The sequence below is a fragment of the Panthera leo genome, chromosome E2 (genome assembly GCF_018350215.1).
Source record: "Panthera leo isolate Ple1 chromosome E2, P.leo_Ple1_pat1.1, whole genome shotgun sequence".
In the NCBI taxonomy this organism is placed as follows: Eukaryota; Metazoa; Chordata; class Mammalia; order Carnivora; family Felidae; genus Panthera; species Panthera leo.
The window spans coordinates 53,733,016-53,748,672 of record NC_056693.1 but is presented as its reverse complement, the minus strand read 5'-3'; the positions used below and the strand labels follow the sequence as shown (position 1 = coordinate 53,748,672).

The following is a 15,657-nucleotide window of genomic DNA, read 5'->3' as shown; positions in this document are numbered from 1 at the left end:
CCTTTCTATTTAAGGCAAATGACACTAACATCTGGGCCCACAGTTCCTGGACCGGAATTCCTTTTAACCTTCCGCATTCTGATTCCTCAATTATCTGCCAGGCCTCTAGAGTTCATGGCAATATTTATCACACTCTTGGGATCTTTCCTAGTCCAGTTGAAATATGGGTCTCATTGGGTTTGGAAAGGTACATTTTGAGGCCCTATTTCAATTTATGGTTTTCATTTGTTTTTCTGAGTTTTTCACGTACAGTCCGCATTTTTCATGATCAGGGAAATGAAATTTGTGGACAGGAGGGCTGCGTGCTCTTCTTATGTCAGCTTGCTTAAAATGTAACGGAAGAATTCACCCATCAAGTTTAAAATGGAACTCTACCCTGAGCGCCATCTCGGAAGGATGAGAGTCCTTGGAAGTGCTTGGAAGGTAGAGTCCAAGAGTGAGTGGGCTTGCCTCAGATCGAGCACGGAAGGCCTTTCCAGACACTCAGAGAATTTATTGTGAAGAAGCACCAGCCTCGGAGAAATTAAAAAAAAAAAAATGGTGAAAAAGCATCAAGGAGGCAAAAAGAGTCGGGCCTGAGCTTGACAGTGGTTGGGAGGCAGAAGTCTGTGACTCTGAGTAAACAAATTCAGATGTACCTGAGCTGTCCTCACCCAGCGGATGCAGTGACCCAGATCACTCGTGAGGCAGCAGGTGTATTGAGCTGCTCTAACGTGCCAGGCACCATGCTGCGTGCCTGCCACCCAGTGATGAAGGAGCAGAGAATGGAGTTCATGTCCGGTAGGCAAGAAAACAAGCTAACACTCTAAGTGATTATCCGTTTCCAAAGTGGGGGAATATCTCTGAAGGAAGAGGGAAGAGAAGTGGTCCGAAACTAGCAACAGGGGTCAGAGACTATCGGGCTCTGACTCGGACTGGAGGGAGAGCATCTAGCATGCAGTGGGGATGTAGGGCTCTGACTTAGATTAGGATTCAAGCTGAAGGTCTGGCCAGGCCATGTGGTGGGGTCCCCAACCTCTGCCCACTTCTCTCTTCACCCATGAGCTCCTTCCTGTCCTTTTCTTACTCATCTTCTACCCCTAGGCCGGTGCCCACCAAGCCTGGCTAAAGATTGGAACCTGCTAGGGGGACTGCAAATGGGTAACCCTGGGGCCCTTTGCAAACTTAGTGACTCTGAGTCTCCAGGGATGGGTCCAGGGAATATGCATTGTGAAAACCACCCCTCACATTGTTCAGGTGGCTCATGCTTGGGGGCTCTGTTTCGGGAGAGCTTCTGAGAGTCCCCCAGTTCTCCCACCAAATGACGCTCTGGGACGTTTGGCTTCTGCTCCCGCATCTGCGTTCCCTCCGTCATTACTTGCCATCTCTGACCTGTAGCCCAACCACACGGGACTGTAGCAGTTGACTCTCGCCTGCCCGTATCCTTTGCCTGTTTGGAAGGCCCTTGAGTGCAGGGTGGGGATTTCCATGGGTGCATCACCAGCATGCCTTGTGAGAAAGTAAAGAATTATAACAGGCAGCACTTACATGGCACTTACTATGCGTCTGACAGTGTCCTGATACTTACACAACATGTCAAGTCCTCCCAGATTCCCAGGAGGTAGATACTGTTGTCATCCCTACTTAATGGGAGAGAAAACTAAGACACACAGGTATTAAACAATGCAAACACGTAGCTTGAAGTGGCAGAACCAGGCATCCTGATCCCAGAATCCAGATCCTCGAGCGCTGTGCACTTAGTGAATGAACGAATAAATGAATGAATGAATGATTTTTGTGTCACTCCATCCCTTTTTATCCTTGAATAATTAGTACACACTGTGTTGGGGAAGCCCTTAGAATGGTAAGAAGCTTTGATCTCTGTTAACACAAACCCTGTTTTGACTCATCCCCAGCTTTTGAAGATTTCATTACAAATACCTTGAGACAGGCGGTGGACAGAAAGTCCCCAAAGGGAGGGATTTCCTAGTAAATAGCCCTTGTCTTTCTCCTTCCCCCACCCCCTAGCATCACTGTTCCCTTAATGCACATTGTTAAACTGTTGATACTAAGGCACTGTTGGATATCCACTGTTGATGTCCATGGGTGGTTCTTGCATGGGGCTGAAGCAAGATATGGGGAACTGATCGTAGTTTACAAACCGATGCATAGAGGGAGTCTCTGGGTTGTGTCCAACGTCCTAAAATGCCAGAACTCTCTTCTCTTGCAGCGTGTGCTAGGTAAGTCAGGTGTGGTTATTTACTCAGACCTGCTACAACCGGGCACTGCACAGGTAACACCACTTAGCTCATAGTGGCTCCTTCCCCTGATGGTTGGATGGCTTGACCCAGCAGACATTGCCAATCTGCTGATTCACTGGTTCCCAATCTTGGGTCATATCAAGATCACTCGGAGAACCTGGCAAAAATACAAAGTCCTCGGTCTTATTTCAAGGATCCTGGGCTCTTGTCTTTAGTAACTTTCCTTGTGATCCTGATACACAGTTACTTTTGAGATCCTCTGTAGTAAGACAACGAGCCCTGCACCTAAGGAAATATCAGAATTAACTAGGGGAGCTTTTAATGCCAAGCAAACTGGTGCCCAGGTGACTCTGATTCAGAATCATGCCTCGGGCTTCATTCTCACCTGCTGCACGCCGCCGGCAGTCACGGGAAGACAGTAGGTTGGTCGCTCCTCCCGAGTCCCAAATACTCCAACTTACTCTTCCCTCCCAGGCTCTGCAGTCTCCTGTGGGAAGATCTGCATGGACCCAGCATCCTTGCTACAGAACCCTGGGACTGCAGGCTTTTGTCAGGTAAGGAGATCTTTGCCTTTTATTTTGAATACAGTATTTTTGGTCTAGGTCGCTTTTGGGTTGGCTCTGTTTTTTGAAAGCCAGATCAATGTGGTTTCCTAAAGTCTGAGGCTGGATATCTGTTCTACGCGGCTTAAGGTAGGCCCTGTCTCTAACGAAGGCTATTTCTGTGCCACGTTTTCCTAAGCCTGTTCCCACCCAGCCTGTCTTCCGTTCTCCCCAAGTGCAGCAAGATTGGAAGGGTGGTTTTGTTACAAGAGAGGAGACTTAAACACAAGGGAGAGGCTGGGGCGATAGCCGAGGACTTCTGGCTCTAAGCCGGTGCTTGCAGAGGCCGTGATGCGCCAGCCCCCGTGCACCGGCTCTCTTGACAGAGGAGGGTCCTTGACACTGCGGCCCAAGGTGGGGGTTGGGGAAATCTCGGAAACTGCACCAACCGCGGCTTCTACCACAAGCCATAGCGACGCTAGCTAGACTTAGGGCCCTGGTGATAAATTGGCATTAATGAAATCTTAATAATCTAGCCACGAAGAGCAAAACAAAAATCCATAACGAGCCTTGATGGGCCATTAGGTGTTAATAGGAATACTACAAATGCCTGACAGGGTGCGTTACGGAGCTCAGCGAGCCTCGCCCAGTCCCTCACAACCTGTAATGTCTCAATATCTTCACTGTGTACATAGATGCTGGATTGGGGATGATAGGGACTAAGATTGTGGGGGAGGGACCGTGCAAGTTCATGGTGGCAAACCTTCACTCCCCACCGGAAGAGACGGGTTTGGGCGAGACTTTGAAACTCTGACCTTCTCTTTCCAATCTGTAAAATGGGAACAAGACATTTTCTTTAGTCTTTTACTTGAGAAGGTGGAAAAAGGCCATACGGTCTTGTCTTGTCTTGCTTTCCCCTCATTTCTAGGTGAATTGGTCACCTTTTCACATGTGGCTTTTGTAGTTGTCTCGGCCTGTCTACCTGCCGAGTTTCTTCTTTCGAGGTGTCAAACTGTACATTATGGACGTTCAGCTTTTTTTCAGCTATGTCGCAAATATTGTCTCCCTATCTCTTTTTTAAAATAACTGTACTGAAGTATGACTCACACACCATAAAATGCAACCGTCATAAGTCTACCGTTCAAGAATTTTAAGTGAATTTACAGAGTTGTGCAGCCTCACCACAATATACTTTTAGACCTTCTCTGCCAACCCACAAGTTTTCCTTGTGCCCATTTGCAGTTAATCCACACTCCCACCTCCCAGCCCTTAGCAACTACTGGTCTGTACTCTGTCTCAATAAATTCACCTTTTATGGACTAAATGGAATCATACAATATATAGTCTTTTCCATCTGACTTCTTTCATTTAGCATAATTGTTTTTAGGTTCATCCATGTTGTAATGTGTCAGGACTTCATTTCTTTCTGCTGTTGGATAGTATTCCATTGGAGGGATATGCCGTGTTTGTGTCCTGCTCAGTCCCTGCTGTGTGTGTGTGTGTGTGCTCGCTCATGCATGTGCATCCTCAGCCAAGAATGTGCTGTCCCCAAGACCACAACTTCAAACAAGTAAAGCCATGGGCCTTCCCTGCCTCCACGATAGTCACCTTCACTGATAACACCTGCAGGTTTGGGCATTGTCCTGGTGGGCATGTGAAGCTGTCACTCCTCAAAGCTATCCGCCCTGGCCGGATCTCTGCCAGCTAGGCACTAGCCCTCTGGTGATGGTGGTGGTGATGGCAGTGGTGGTGGTGATGGTGGTGGGTAGTCAGTTCTGGTCGCAGTCCAAGGCGAGACTATTGCAGAGTCCCCCTGTTCTTAGCAAAAGTCTAGCGGTTGTATACGCACAAACACTTCGCAGGTTGTTGTGTGCCTTTGGTGATGTCCAGGGCTCTGAAATGGTTGTTTTTGTTAATTTTTTTCAGCTTTAGAATTGCTTTTAGGGTAATGATTTGCTGAACTCCTCATCCTTGGCTGGAAGGCTCACCTTGCTTCTCAATCTCTTGATTGCTTTCAACTTAGCTGTGAGGTCTATTGTCATAGAACGATTTTAATTTTAGCGTGGGCGTATGTGTCGTTGTTTCTATTTTGGCATCTATTTTTTTGTCTTGTTTAGAGAGACCTTCTCCCTTCTGAGATCACTAACAAATTCCCTTATACTTTCCTCTGATACTTTTTTACAGCTCTGTGACTTACATGTAAAGGCTCCTGATTCATGTGCAATTGCTTTCTAGAAGGATTGTACACATGTATTATTCCAGTGGAAAAATATTAGAATTTAAAAAATCCTATGCTAGCTAGTGTTAAGATTCACACATATTTTCTCTACATTAAAGGTGTTTTTTAATTAGTTTATCTTGTTTTATGAGTTTATGCTGTTTGCCATGTATTTCTTATGGAGTCTCTACACAGAAGATATTGAGCCCGTGTTTATGATAATTGCTGCAAATATTTCACCAATATGCTGTTTGGGTAGTAAGTGGCTTTATTTTCTGATGATAGGAATATAAAATCATTTTAGAAAAATGGAAAAATGAACACAAGAAAAAATTGGAAAGTACAGTTTATTTAAATTTTAGTATTGATGCTTTTTGTGGTCTGTATAAATATAAACACATATTTACACAAAAAGTCCACCTGACATACCGTATCTTTTCAATTACCATATCATGAACCTCTCAAGGTCAACAGAATTGTAGTGACTGAAAAGTATTCTATTATATGGATATATGGATATACTCTAATTTTATATCATTTACTCCCTTCACTTGGTCACGTGGGTTCTTTGCAATGTTGTATTCTCTACATAACACTCTGAAGAACAAATCTGGAGCTAAATTGTGATGGATGCCTTATTCATTTCCTGGCATACTTTGTCAGAGAACGTGACGATTACCAAAGCTTTTGATGCCTCTTGACAAACCAGCCTCCAGAAAACTTATTCTAGTTTACATTTTCATTGGTGGTGTATAAAAGTAACTTTACTCTGAGAACAGCAGGTGTTACCATTTTAAGAAAATCTCTGCAAATTTGGGAGGCAAAATTGTATCCTTTCAATGTGTTAAGAATAGATTCATAAATTTATATATTTTTATAAAAAGTAAAAACCATAAATGTATTCACATGTGCGTTTGTGTGCATATATCCGCATGCTTATATATGTGTATGGATGTGTATATGTGTAATGTTTAATTGCAATGATTTAGTTACTAATAAGTTTAGACCGTTTTTAATTCATGCAATTGCATTTCTTCTATGAATGGTCTCATCATGTCACCTGCCCAGTTTTTAATGTTCATTTATTTTTGAGAGAGACAGAGCGTGAGCTGGGGAGGGGCAGAGAAAGAGCGAGACACAGAATCTGAAGCAGGCTCCAGGCTCCGAGCTGTCAGCACAGAGCCCGACGTGGGGCTCAAACTCACGGACTGACTGTGAGATCATGACCTGAGCTGACGTCGGACGTTTAACCGATTGTGCCACCCAGGTGCCCCTACTTGCCCAGTTTTTAAAGGAGTATTGATCTTTTTCTCATTGACTTACATGTTTTTAAAAACTGTACTTTCTTTTCACTCTAGTTAACGGTGTTATATGAGACTTATGGGTTCCGTACATATTTTCATTTGACAAATATAAGACTACAGTATTTTATAGTGTGTCTTTCTTAATTTAGACTAAGTAGTGAATCTAATTCCATATCAGTAGTAAATGTTTATATTAATATCAAGAAGATGGCATTGTTTTACCTGCTCTCATTATTCTTTTGCCACTGTGGTAGACCAGTTGCACAAGTCAATCAGAAAGTTCCCAGTTCTCTATCCTTTCTCCTCCGTGTGCTCTCTGTTATAAGACTTTGCCCTTAGTCCCATCCAGGCATGGAGGCTTTAGTCTACGCTGCCTCTGAGACTTGCTTTGGCCAACTGAATGGGGTGGAGGTGACAGTGGGCCGTGATTGTTCTTTCTCTTGGAATTAGGCCACTGTCATGTGAACAGGCCCGGGGTTGGCCCGCTGGGTGCTGACAGACAGGGCCCGGTCACCATATTGCCTTGGCAGGCACGAAGCCCACTGCCAGACTGGTACATGATGGTGTCATTGACCACCAGACCCAGATGACCTGCCAGCTGACCAAAGGTGCATGAGCAAGTCAAGGCCAAGATGGTCCCAGACAGTCCGGAGGAACAGAGCCCTCCAGCCACTCCCTGGAGTTGTTAGTGGTAATACATGGTGGTGGTTTTAAAACTGCTACATGTTGGGATCATTGTTAGGCAGAAACAGGTTTTTTTTTTTTTTTTTTTTAAGAAAATGAGGTCATGAAGACTTGGGAGTTCCTTTTACTCTACATGTGGTTGTGATTTGATATGTATCCTATTTTTTCATGATTATTTTAATTTAATAGGTATCTTATAACAATAGGGGAGTTTTCAGTCTTTACCACCAGTCATTTTATACAAGGTGCTAATGTTCGAGTTCTTCATTTTGAGTTACCTCTTGTTCTGTTTTTGTGCATATTGATGAAAAAGTGACGATGCAGCCTGATTTTAAAATGTTTCTGTTAAAGTGACCGTTTATGGTCACTTCTGCCATAATTTGTACAAGGCAGGAGAGAGGCGCTTTCTGCTGGTTTCTCAACTCCAGGAGAAGAGGGACTGCTTTTGTGTCAGTTGAGATAATTACAGCAACTTCAGAACGTTCATGGTTGTCACATTTGATGAGTAAACTAAAATTCCACTCCCTGAAACAAAAACACAAAGGGTAAATAAAAATTCCCTATTAGCAATAAACGAGTGAAGTTAAAGTAGAATCTTACTGAAGAGCTTCAAACGAACTAGGCAGAATTCAATGTTTCTTTAATGAATCGCTAATATTTAATTTCTTGGTATATTTAAAGCATCGGATTCTTCTCCAACTCTGACCTTTATATTCTTGGATGTCATGGTTTGTGCATCAGATTCTTGAAGCTTTATATCAATAATCAAACTTTCGTAATCTCTCAAGTTCATCTGTGACCTCTGTTTCTTTTTGTTTGTTTCTATTTTAGAGAGAGAGCAGGTGAGCATGTGAGCATGGTAAAGGGGCAGGGGGAGAGAGGGAGAACCTTAAGCAGGCTCCCTGTGCTCAGCAAGGAGCCTGCTGCTGGGCAGGATCCCATGACCCTGGGATCATGATTTCAGCCAAAATCAGGAGTGGAACGCTCAGCCAACTGAGCCACCCATGCACCCCTGTGACCTTTGTTTTAAATGCGATTTTAATCCAGGCTAAATGAAAGATTTGGGATTTATTGTTTTCTATTTCCCCTAGTATTTTAGTGATTTTATTCCTACAATCATAAATGAATGTTAAAATTCATGTGTCACTACTTATCTAAGAATGTCATTTAATTATCTTCAGATGCTTCTGTCCATTTGGCTGGGTATAATATTCTCAGGCTATGCATGTTGGAAAAACCGTTTGCAAGGGCCTTGTTCACTTTTCTTCTGCCCTGTGCTCTTGAAAGGCCAGCCTGATTTTTCTTCCTTTATGGTTAACCACCGTTTTCTACCTGACTCCTCTTAATTGTCATCTGTTCTTGGATTTAAAAGACAAAGCCCACAAACAACCACAGTGAAACAGGTTTTTGTCTAGCTGTTGGTTCCTTTATGTTGATTTTGCCTGCTTTTTTGCTTACAGATCAACTTACTCAGCTTCATTGTAGCTTTGCGTTTTACTTTTGTTTCCTTTGTTTTGGTTTTCTGCAACATCGATTACCCATATGTTGGACTTGGAGCTTTGCCATTTGTTTTTCTTCACTACCAACTTCCCCTTCAACTTGTATTTGCTCTTTTAGTTGGTGTTCTGTGAAAAGCACACCAAGCTTGTTCTCCACTTTTTTTTTTTTTTTTTCGGTGTCAATTTTACTTGCCATGGTTTTTAATGCTATTTCCTTTTTAATTCAGTAAAGGGTTTTGTTTTTCCTTACATATGTCGGGAACCATTATATCTCTAGGTTCCCTTATCTACATGTCCTTGTGACTGCTCTCCCCGGAAAGCAGACCCTATGCGTGTACAGTTAAGAGAAGAAAACTTGTAAGGGATGAGATACTAAGCTAGCCGACACAGTGGCACCTAAAACCAAATCCCAAATCGAAACTGTAGGAAATGGTATAAAACACGTGCTCCAAATTATCCCATCCGGTGTGAGGAATCTGGGGTATTTACACTGTTAACGGATGACCAGTCGGAATAACCAAGCGGCACTCAGAGATCTCGGAAGGCAGGGGGTTTATTTCACACTGGCGGGCTCTGGATGAGATTACTCTCCAGAGGTCTGAGCCCCAACACAAATTATAGTCTGTTACTTCCGCGTTAGTAGCAATTTGGCGCATGCGCGGCAAGTGGAGTAGGAAGAAGAACCCGGAATGGGAGTCTTCGGTCGGGCTGGAGTTTCCCTATCAGTCCCGTTGGCCATCTTATACCAGATTTCTCCCTATCAGTACAGCACGCCTGCCAGCCAGTGCTTAAGGGCTATCTGCGGGGGGATGTTAATATCCCAGGGACCACAGCTCGCCTCCTCCAGAGGCTGAATGGGTTCGGGAAGCCTGAGGGCAGACATCTGAAAAAGATGCTGGCCTTGGCCCTTGTAAATGAGGCTAGTGTGCATGGACATTATAAGGAGCCTTGAGGGACTATGAGAAGAGTGTTACTTTTGGCCACATCAGATGAGAAGAAAATCAGCAAAACTAGTTGCTGCCCTGATAAAGCCAGGCTGACAAGGATGTGAGTAAGTGCACTTTAAATTCAATTCACTTCTGCCACTTCTTGGCTGTGTCTCATATCGCTAAGACTGCATTTCCTCATGTGTAATTTAGGTATCCTTATAGGGTACCTTCCAGAGTCAAATATGATAGTGCCTGGTGTCTAACAGGTGCTCAAATAGGTATTTATTTAAAAAAATTCAGTTGTGATTTTGCCTTCAAATGCAGCTTTGGCCATATCCTTTAATTTTGTGATGGAGTATTTTTTGTGGTGTTTTAAATGTGCTGTGTGTGTGTGTGTGTGTGTGTGTGTGTGTGTGTGTGTATGCTCCTTACCTCACTTGAGACCATTTTAAAAAGCTGCCCAGCTGCCAAGCCTGGGCAAACAAAAAAAACTGAAATAACAAGACTTTGTACTTGTTTTGTGTTTTGATGTTTAAAGGACTTCTTAAATGTAAATCTTTTTCTGAGAGTACCTTTGTGAGGTTTTATGGATGAAGAATTATGCTCAGAGAGGTTAGGCAATGTATCCAAGGTCACAGAGGAGGAAGTAACAGTGTCAGAGCTAGAGCTCTCTGACTCGCCTTCTGGGGCGTTTTCACAGTGTCCTTTGTGTGGCAGTCAGATACTGGCCCCCAAAGATGTCTACGTCCTAATCCTCTGAACCAGTGAATGTTATCTTCTACGGCAAAAGGGGCTTTGTGGTGTGATTAAGTGTTGTAGATGGAGAGCTTTTCCTGGATTATCGGCACGAGCCTAATTGAATGCTAAGGGTCCTTGTAAGGGAGGGCGCAGGAGGGTGTGGGTCAGAGAAGAAGATGTGATGGAGAAGCAGGTTTGGAGAGTTGACAGGGCAGGGAGGTGGGGAATACGAGGGGAGGAGACAATGAGTGGGAGAGAGATTGGAAGCCACTGTGTTGCTGGCTTTGCAATGATTGAAGGGACCCTGAGCAGAGGAATGGTGGGGGCCTCCAGGAGGCAGAAAGGGGAAGAAAACCATTCTCCCCAGGGAACCTCCCAAAGGAATGTGGGTCTGCCACCAGCTTGATTTTAGCCCTGTGATTTCAGACTTCCAACCTCTGAACTGTTAATAAATTTGTTTTAAAAGATTTATTTTTAGGGAAAGAGAGCAAATGTGGGGGGAGGGGCCGAGAGGGAGAGAGAACCTCTAGCAGCCTCCACGTTCATGGCAGAGCCTGACACGGGGCTCGATCCCACCACCCTGGGATCATGACCTGAGCCAAAATCAGGAGTTGGATGCTCGACCAACTGAACCACCAAAGTGCCCCAAATTTATGCCATTTTAAGTCATGACGTTTGTAGTCATTTGTCACACCAGCCATAGGAAACTGACATGCTATGTAATGGTAAGCGATTTGCACACCCACAGGTGCACTTGAGGTGTTTAGAAATTGCTTATTCGTTTTCCATGCTAGTAACAGTAGTAGGAAGGACAGGCAGGGATAAAGGCAGGTTCCTGCCAGCGAACACCTCAGAGCTGAGAGCAGTAGCATGGAACATTAGAAGGCTTTGACCGTAGGTTCAAAGAGACCAGCTTAGATCCTGCATGAGTAGAGAGAGTTCAGAAGAGGTCAAGGTGCAGCTGGAGCAGAGAGATGGGACCCGGCTGCCCTAGGCGGCGGGAACAGCATGTGCGCAGCCACGGGAGGAGGCGGAGGAGGGCGGGGCGGGTCAGAGGTAGCACGGGAGCAGCCAGAGCAGCATTCGGTATGCGTGGAGGATGATGACAGATGTGGCTGGTCAGGTGCTTCTCCTCTATGCCCCACGCTCCCCAGGTTCTTCCCGGTAACAGCTGGCCTCTGTGCCTATTCCCCAGCGCACCTGTGGGCTTGCTTCCACTGCCCCGGGCTGGGATCTGGTCTTCTCAGCAGAGGAGGGAGAGCAGGTCCGCATCTGCTGGCAGTTCTCCTGGCTCCAGAGGGGCCTTCAGTCTGCTGATTCATAGGCACTGAATGTCAATAAAAATAATCAAAGGAAACCAGCAGCCAAGAAACAATATTAGCTCCAGGACTGGTAGGATACATGGGGAAGGAGAATATCGGTGCAGTGTGCCCTGGGGTGCTGGCCCAAGCCCCAAGGTGAAGTGGGTTTTCTCTCTTAGTAACAGATGCTGATCAAAAGATCAAATGGTAATGATTTAGTTTTATATGTCGAGGGGAAGACCACATTCTTTCCTCTTTTCTGTGTATCTCATCTTGGAGTTGGGTCTTCTCTTCTGAGGTCAGCTCTGAACATTTCCAGGTTTTCCAGGAGAGCTCTGGACCCTGTACCTGGAGCCTCCCTGCTGCTGGGTCTCAGGTTTGGTTGAGCTCATAGCCTTGATCCTACTACTCTTTTTTTTTTTTTTTTTTAAGTTTTTAATTTATTTTGAGAGAGAGAGAGTGTGTGGGAGGGGCAGAGCGAGGGAGAGAGAGAATGAGCATATCCCAAGCAGGCTCTGCACTGCCAGCACAGAGCCTGATGTGGGCATCCAACTCACAAACCATGAGATCATGACCTGAGCCAAAACCAAGAGTCAGATGCTTAACCAACTGACCCACCCGGACACCCTGATCCTATGACTCTTTGACATCAGCATTCAGATTCCCTCTACCCTGCCCGTTAAGTAAAATTCAAATAGCAAATACTCAGATATCCAGCTCATGTTAAAAAAAAAAAAATCTAGGTGGATCGGTTTTGAGTGTTAAAAGTAGGAAAGGTAAAAAAGATGAGATACTGACTTGGCATGCTTGCTGTTTCTTTAGCATCCCTTGCCTGGTTTCATTAACCAAGTTTACTAGTCATGTCTTCCAGCTCTGCCCTTTCCCTTGTGCTGCGTGGACAGAGCCTAACACCCAAAGGCTGAGTCACCTGGACACCCGTGTTCTCCCTGGGGCTCTCTCGCCTCAGTGTGTGTGTTGTATTTGTGTAGCACGTACTGTATGGCAGGTATTCTTGTAAGCACTTAAAGATATCACTTTATTTGATTTTCGTAACAATCCTACCTGGCAGTGACAATTATTACCCTGCGTGAGCAGGGGAGGGTCAGAGAGAGAGGGAGAGAGAGAGACACAGAATTGCAAGCGGGCTCCAAGCTGTCAGCACAGAGCCCGATGCGGGGCGCGAACTCCCGAACCGTGAGATCATGACCTGAGCCGAAGTCGGACGCCCAACCGACTGAGCCACCCACATGCCCCAGTTTGGTTTAGTTCTAACGTTGCCTCTTGGGGAATGAGAGATTTGGTCACTCTGCAGCGTCCTCTTGCTTGCCAACCTCTTCTCTTCGTTAGAAGCCACATCTCTCACGCCTCACGGTCTTTTGCCTTCTCTCACACCAGCCCTGTGTGCCTGCCGAGGCCGAAACCTCTCTGCTTGCCTGGCCCTGGCCCAGGGAGTGCCCCCCTCTCCTCCTCCTCCTCTCTCACTCTGTGCTACCAGGCCCTGAAGGCCGACCCCAAGGGAAGCGCTCCAGCTCCCTGGGCCTGCCACCACCCACAGATGTGCCCTGCTCCCAGACGTACAACCAGGCCCTTTATTGGAAACTGACAAGTGGATGCCAGTGGACGAAGAGCTTAAGTATCCTGCTGTATCCACCTCACTTGCCACCCACCCCCCACCACCCCCCACCACAATCCCAGAGTTTGGGACAGAAGTGTCCGTGTTCTTTCAACAGCTCCTTTGAAGTCCCATCACTCTTCTGTGGGGCTTAAGGGGTGTGCTAACCTCTTAGGGTCATTCAGTAGCACTCCAGACAAGGTAACTGGAATGAAGGTCTGCAGGATCCAATTTTCTGGACGGTGCCTTGGTAAAGATACATCTCTTAAGTTGCCCCTGTGCCCTGTACAGAGAGTGGTTTGATTTTCTGAGTGCAGCATGGTCCTGGGCAATTCTCTTCGATTTCTTGTTCCTTCCATCAACACGTATAGACAAGTCAGGCCCCGTGTAAAGCACAGGGAAACCAGAGAAGTTCCTGCCATAGTTGCTGTTTCATTGAGATCATCCCCTGGGCAGAAAACAGATAAATCGGCAATTACATCAAAGGTGGAGAAATGCTATGATAATAGCAAAAAAGTGGGAGAGACAGGTAACCTACTGCAGGGTAAGGTCTTAGGAGCTGACCCTACACTGTGTCCTAGAATAAGTGGTGGTTATCTGTGTGCAGGAAAAAGACACTGTTCAGGTGTAGGGAACAGCATACACAAAGGTGTGAATAAGGGAGAAAACATTTTTGAATGCTGCTTAATGTGGCAGTTGATCATGGGATTAAGACTTGCCAAACAAGGGGTGCCTGGGTGGCTCCGTTGGTTAAACTTCCAACTTCGGTTCAGGTCATGATCTAACCGTTTGTGAGGTCAAGCCTTATATCAGGTTCTGTGCTAACAGCTCAGCATCTGGAGCCTGCTTTGGATTCTGGGTATCCTTCTTTCTCTGCCCCTCCCCTGCTCATGCTCTGTCTCTCTCTCTTAAAAATAAACATTAAAAAAATGAAAAAAAAAATAGACTTCCCAGTCAAATGGATACTCTTGTGTAAGAATTGATGTTTGGCACTTCAGCAGCCATCTTGTGATCATGAGGCTGTGAGCCAGAGGATTGGAGCCAACTCATTTGGGATGTTTTGTAAAGTATTAAGTATCCTTAGGATCTAAGCCACCCTTTGTTGTTGTTGTTGTTGCTGTTACTTTCAGCTGGAAAGATATTAACTGATAAAACTTTGATAAGGAATTTGGCCTTTATAATAATGAGAAGACCTAAAATGTTGAGTAAGCAGTCTTTTTTCTAGACATGTCATGTCCATGATGGGTGTGTGTGTGTGTGCGCGCACGTATACTTGAGTGTATTTTCCCAATACTGCATACTCCGGTTGTGTCCTTACATTATTGGTCTCAATAAGTATCAGTCTAAATGGGGGATAGATGGAGACATACCTCCATCCCTTACACTTGCTGGAAAACAAAACCTTTGTGAACGGTCACCCCCATAACAAGCCACGTTCATGCAAATATTCACAAGGAGGATGCCAGCTCTCCTCACACCCACCCTGCAGCTTTGGAAAACTTTTCAAGTTCATCATTATTTAGAAAGTTAATGCTTATAATGAAAAGGTTTGTCTTTGATGTGGGAGTGTTTTCGAAGCCTTGGTGACCTATATTGCCGACGCACTCTGTGTACGAGGTGAGGCAGGGACCGGCTGGGGAATTACCCGTGTTTAATGAACACTAAAATTAGAATTTGACTGAAATCCACAGAAATGGCTCGACAGCAAGTTCGAGATGCCCCTGGGGAGCTGTGGGCAGCTCAAATTTACCCACAGGCGTTTTTGAAAATGTTTTCTTTTTTTTCTTTCTTTTTTTTTTTTTTTTTTTTTTTTGAATCAGCATAGTTGGCTCTTTTGAGCGGAGAATCCTGCTTGTACTCAAAGTTTCCCCCCCTCCCCCTTCCACCCCAACAGTGATGCTTCCGGGACAGCTAACGGCCTCTGTGGGCCTTTGTCATTTGGTCATGCCCTAGTGAGCACAGAGCATGGAGCCCGGCGATGGTCCGTTTCCCCTGTTGCCGGTGGCCATGCTCCTCATGGAAAGTTCTAAGGGAAATCACAGCATCGTGACCAGAGGTATGGTCAGCCGAAAGGGACCCTAAATGTCTTCCTGTTCTGTGAACCCCCAAAAGGGGGCCTCGAAGTTAATTTTGATGTTCAAAAAGGCCTAATAGAAATTCTCTGTTTAATGAGTGCAGAGCCCCACGTGAATAAACGAGCTTAGTTTGGTGATGATCTCTCCAAACCTAGGAACCATATAAATGAAGCACTTAGGAAACAGAGTCCCAGATGTTGACAAAGGGTGGGTTTGGAGAAACGTCCAGAGTGCTCTGTGCCCGGGCCTCTCACCCCGGTCTGGACACAGGTGCTCCACTCGTATTGGAATTCTCAGTAAGCATTTTATGTGCTTGGATAATTCTAAGACTTCTTTTTGGTTTGAAGCTATAAAAGCATTTATTAAAAGTGCTTGTTTTAATAAGTAAATAAAATGCGTGTATTGAAATGTAAGCACTCCCCACGCTTGTCAGTTTCTGTAAGGAACTGATGTTAACATTTGATGTGTAGTATTCTTTAGTTTCTTCTATTCTTTATTTTTAAATCTTTCTAAAA

The 15,657-nt window shown here is 45.1% G+C and overlaps 1 long non-coding RNA gene across 3 annotated transcripts in view; it reads left to right on the top strand.

Moving 5' to 3' along the window:
- The window catches only part of LOC122207686, a 740,526-nt gene that overhangs the window by 144,004 nt on the left and 580,865 nt on the right, over positions 1-15,657 (top strand). For all 3 annotated transcript variants that reach the window (XR_006196968.1, XR_006196967.1, XR_006196969.1), the window contains one exon: positions 2,715-2,794. This is a non-coding gene — a long non-coding RNA (uncharacterized LOC122207686). The remainder of the gene's footprint in view (positions 1-2,714; positions 2,795-15,657) is intronic.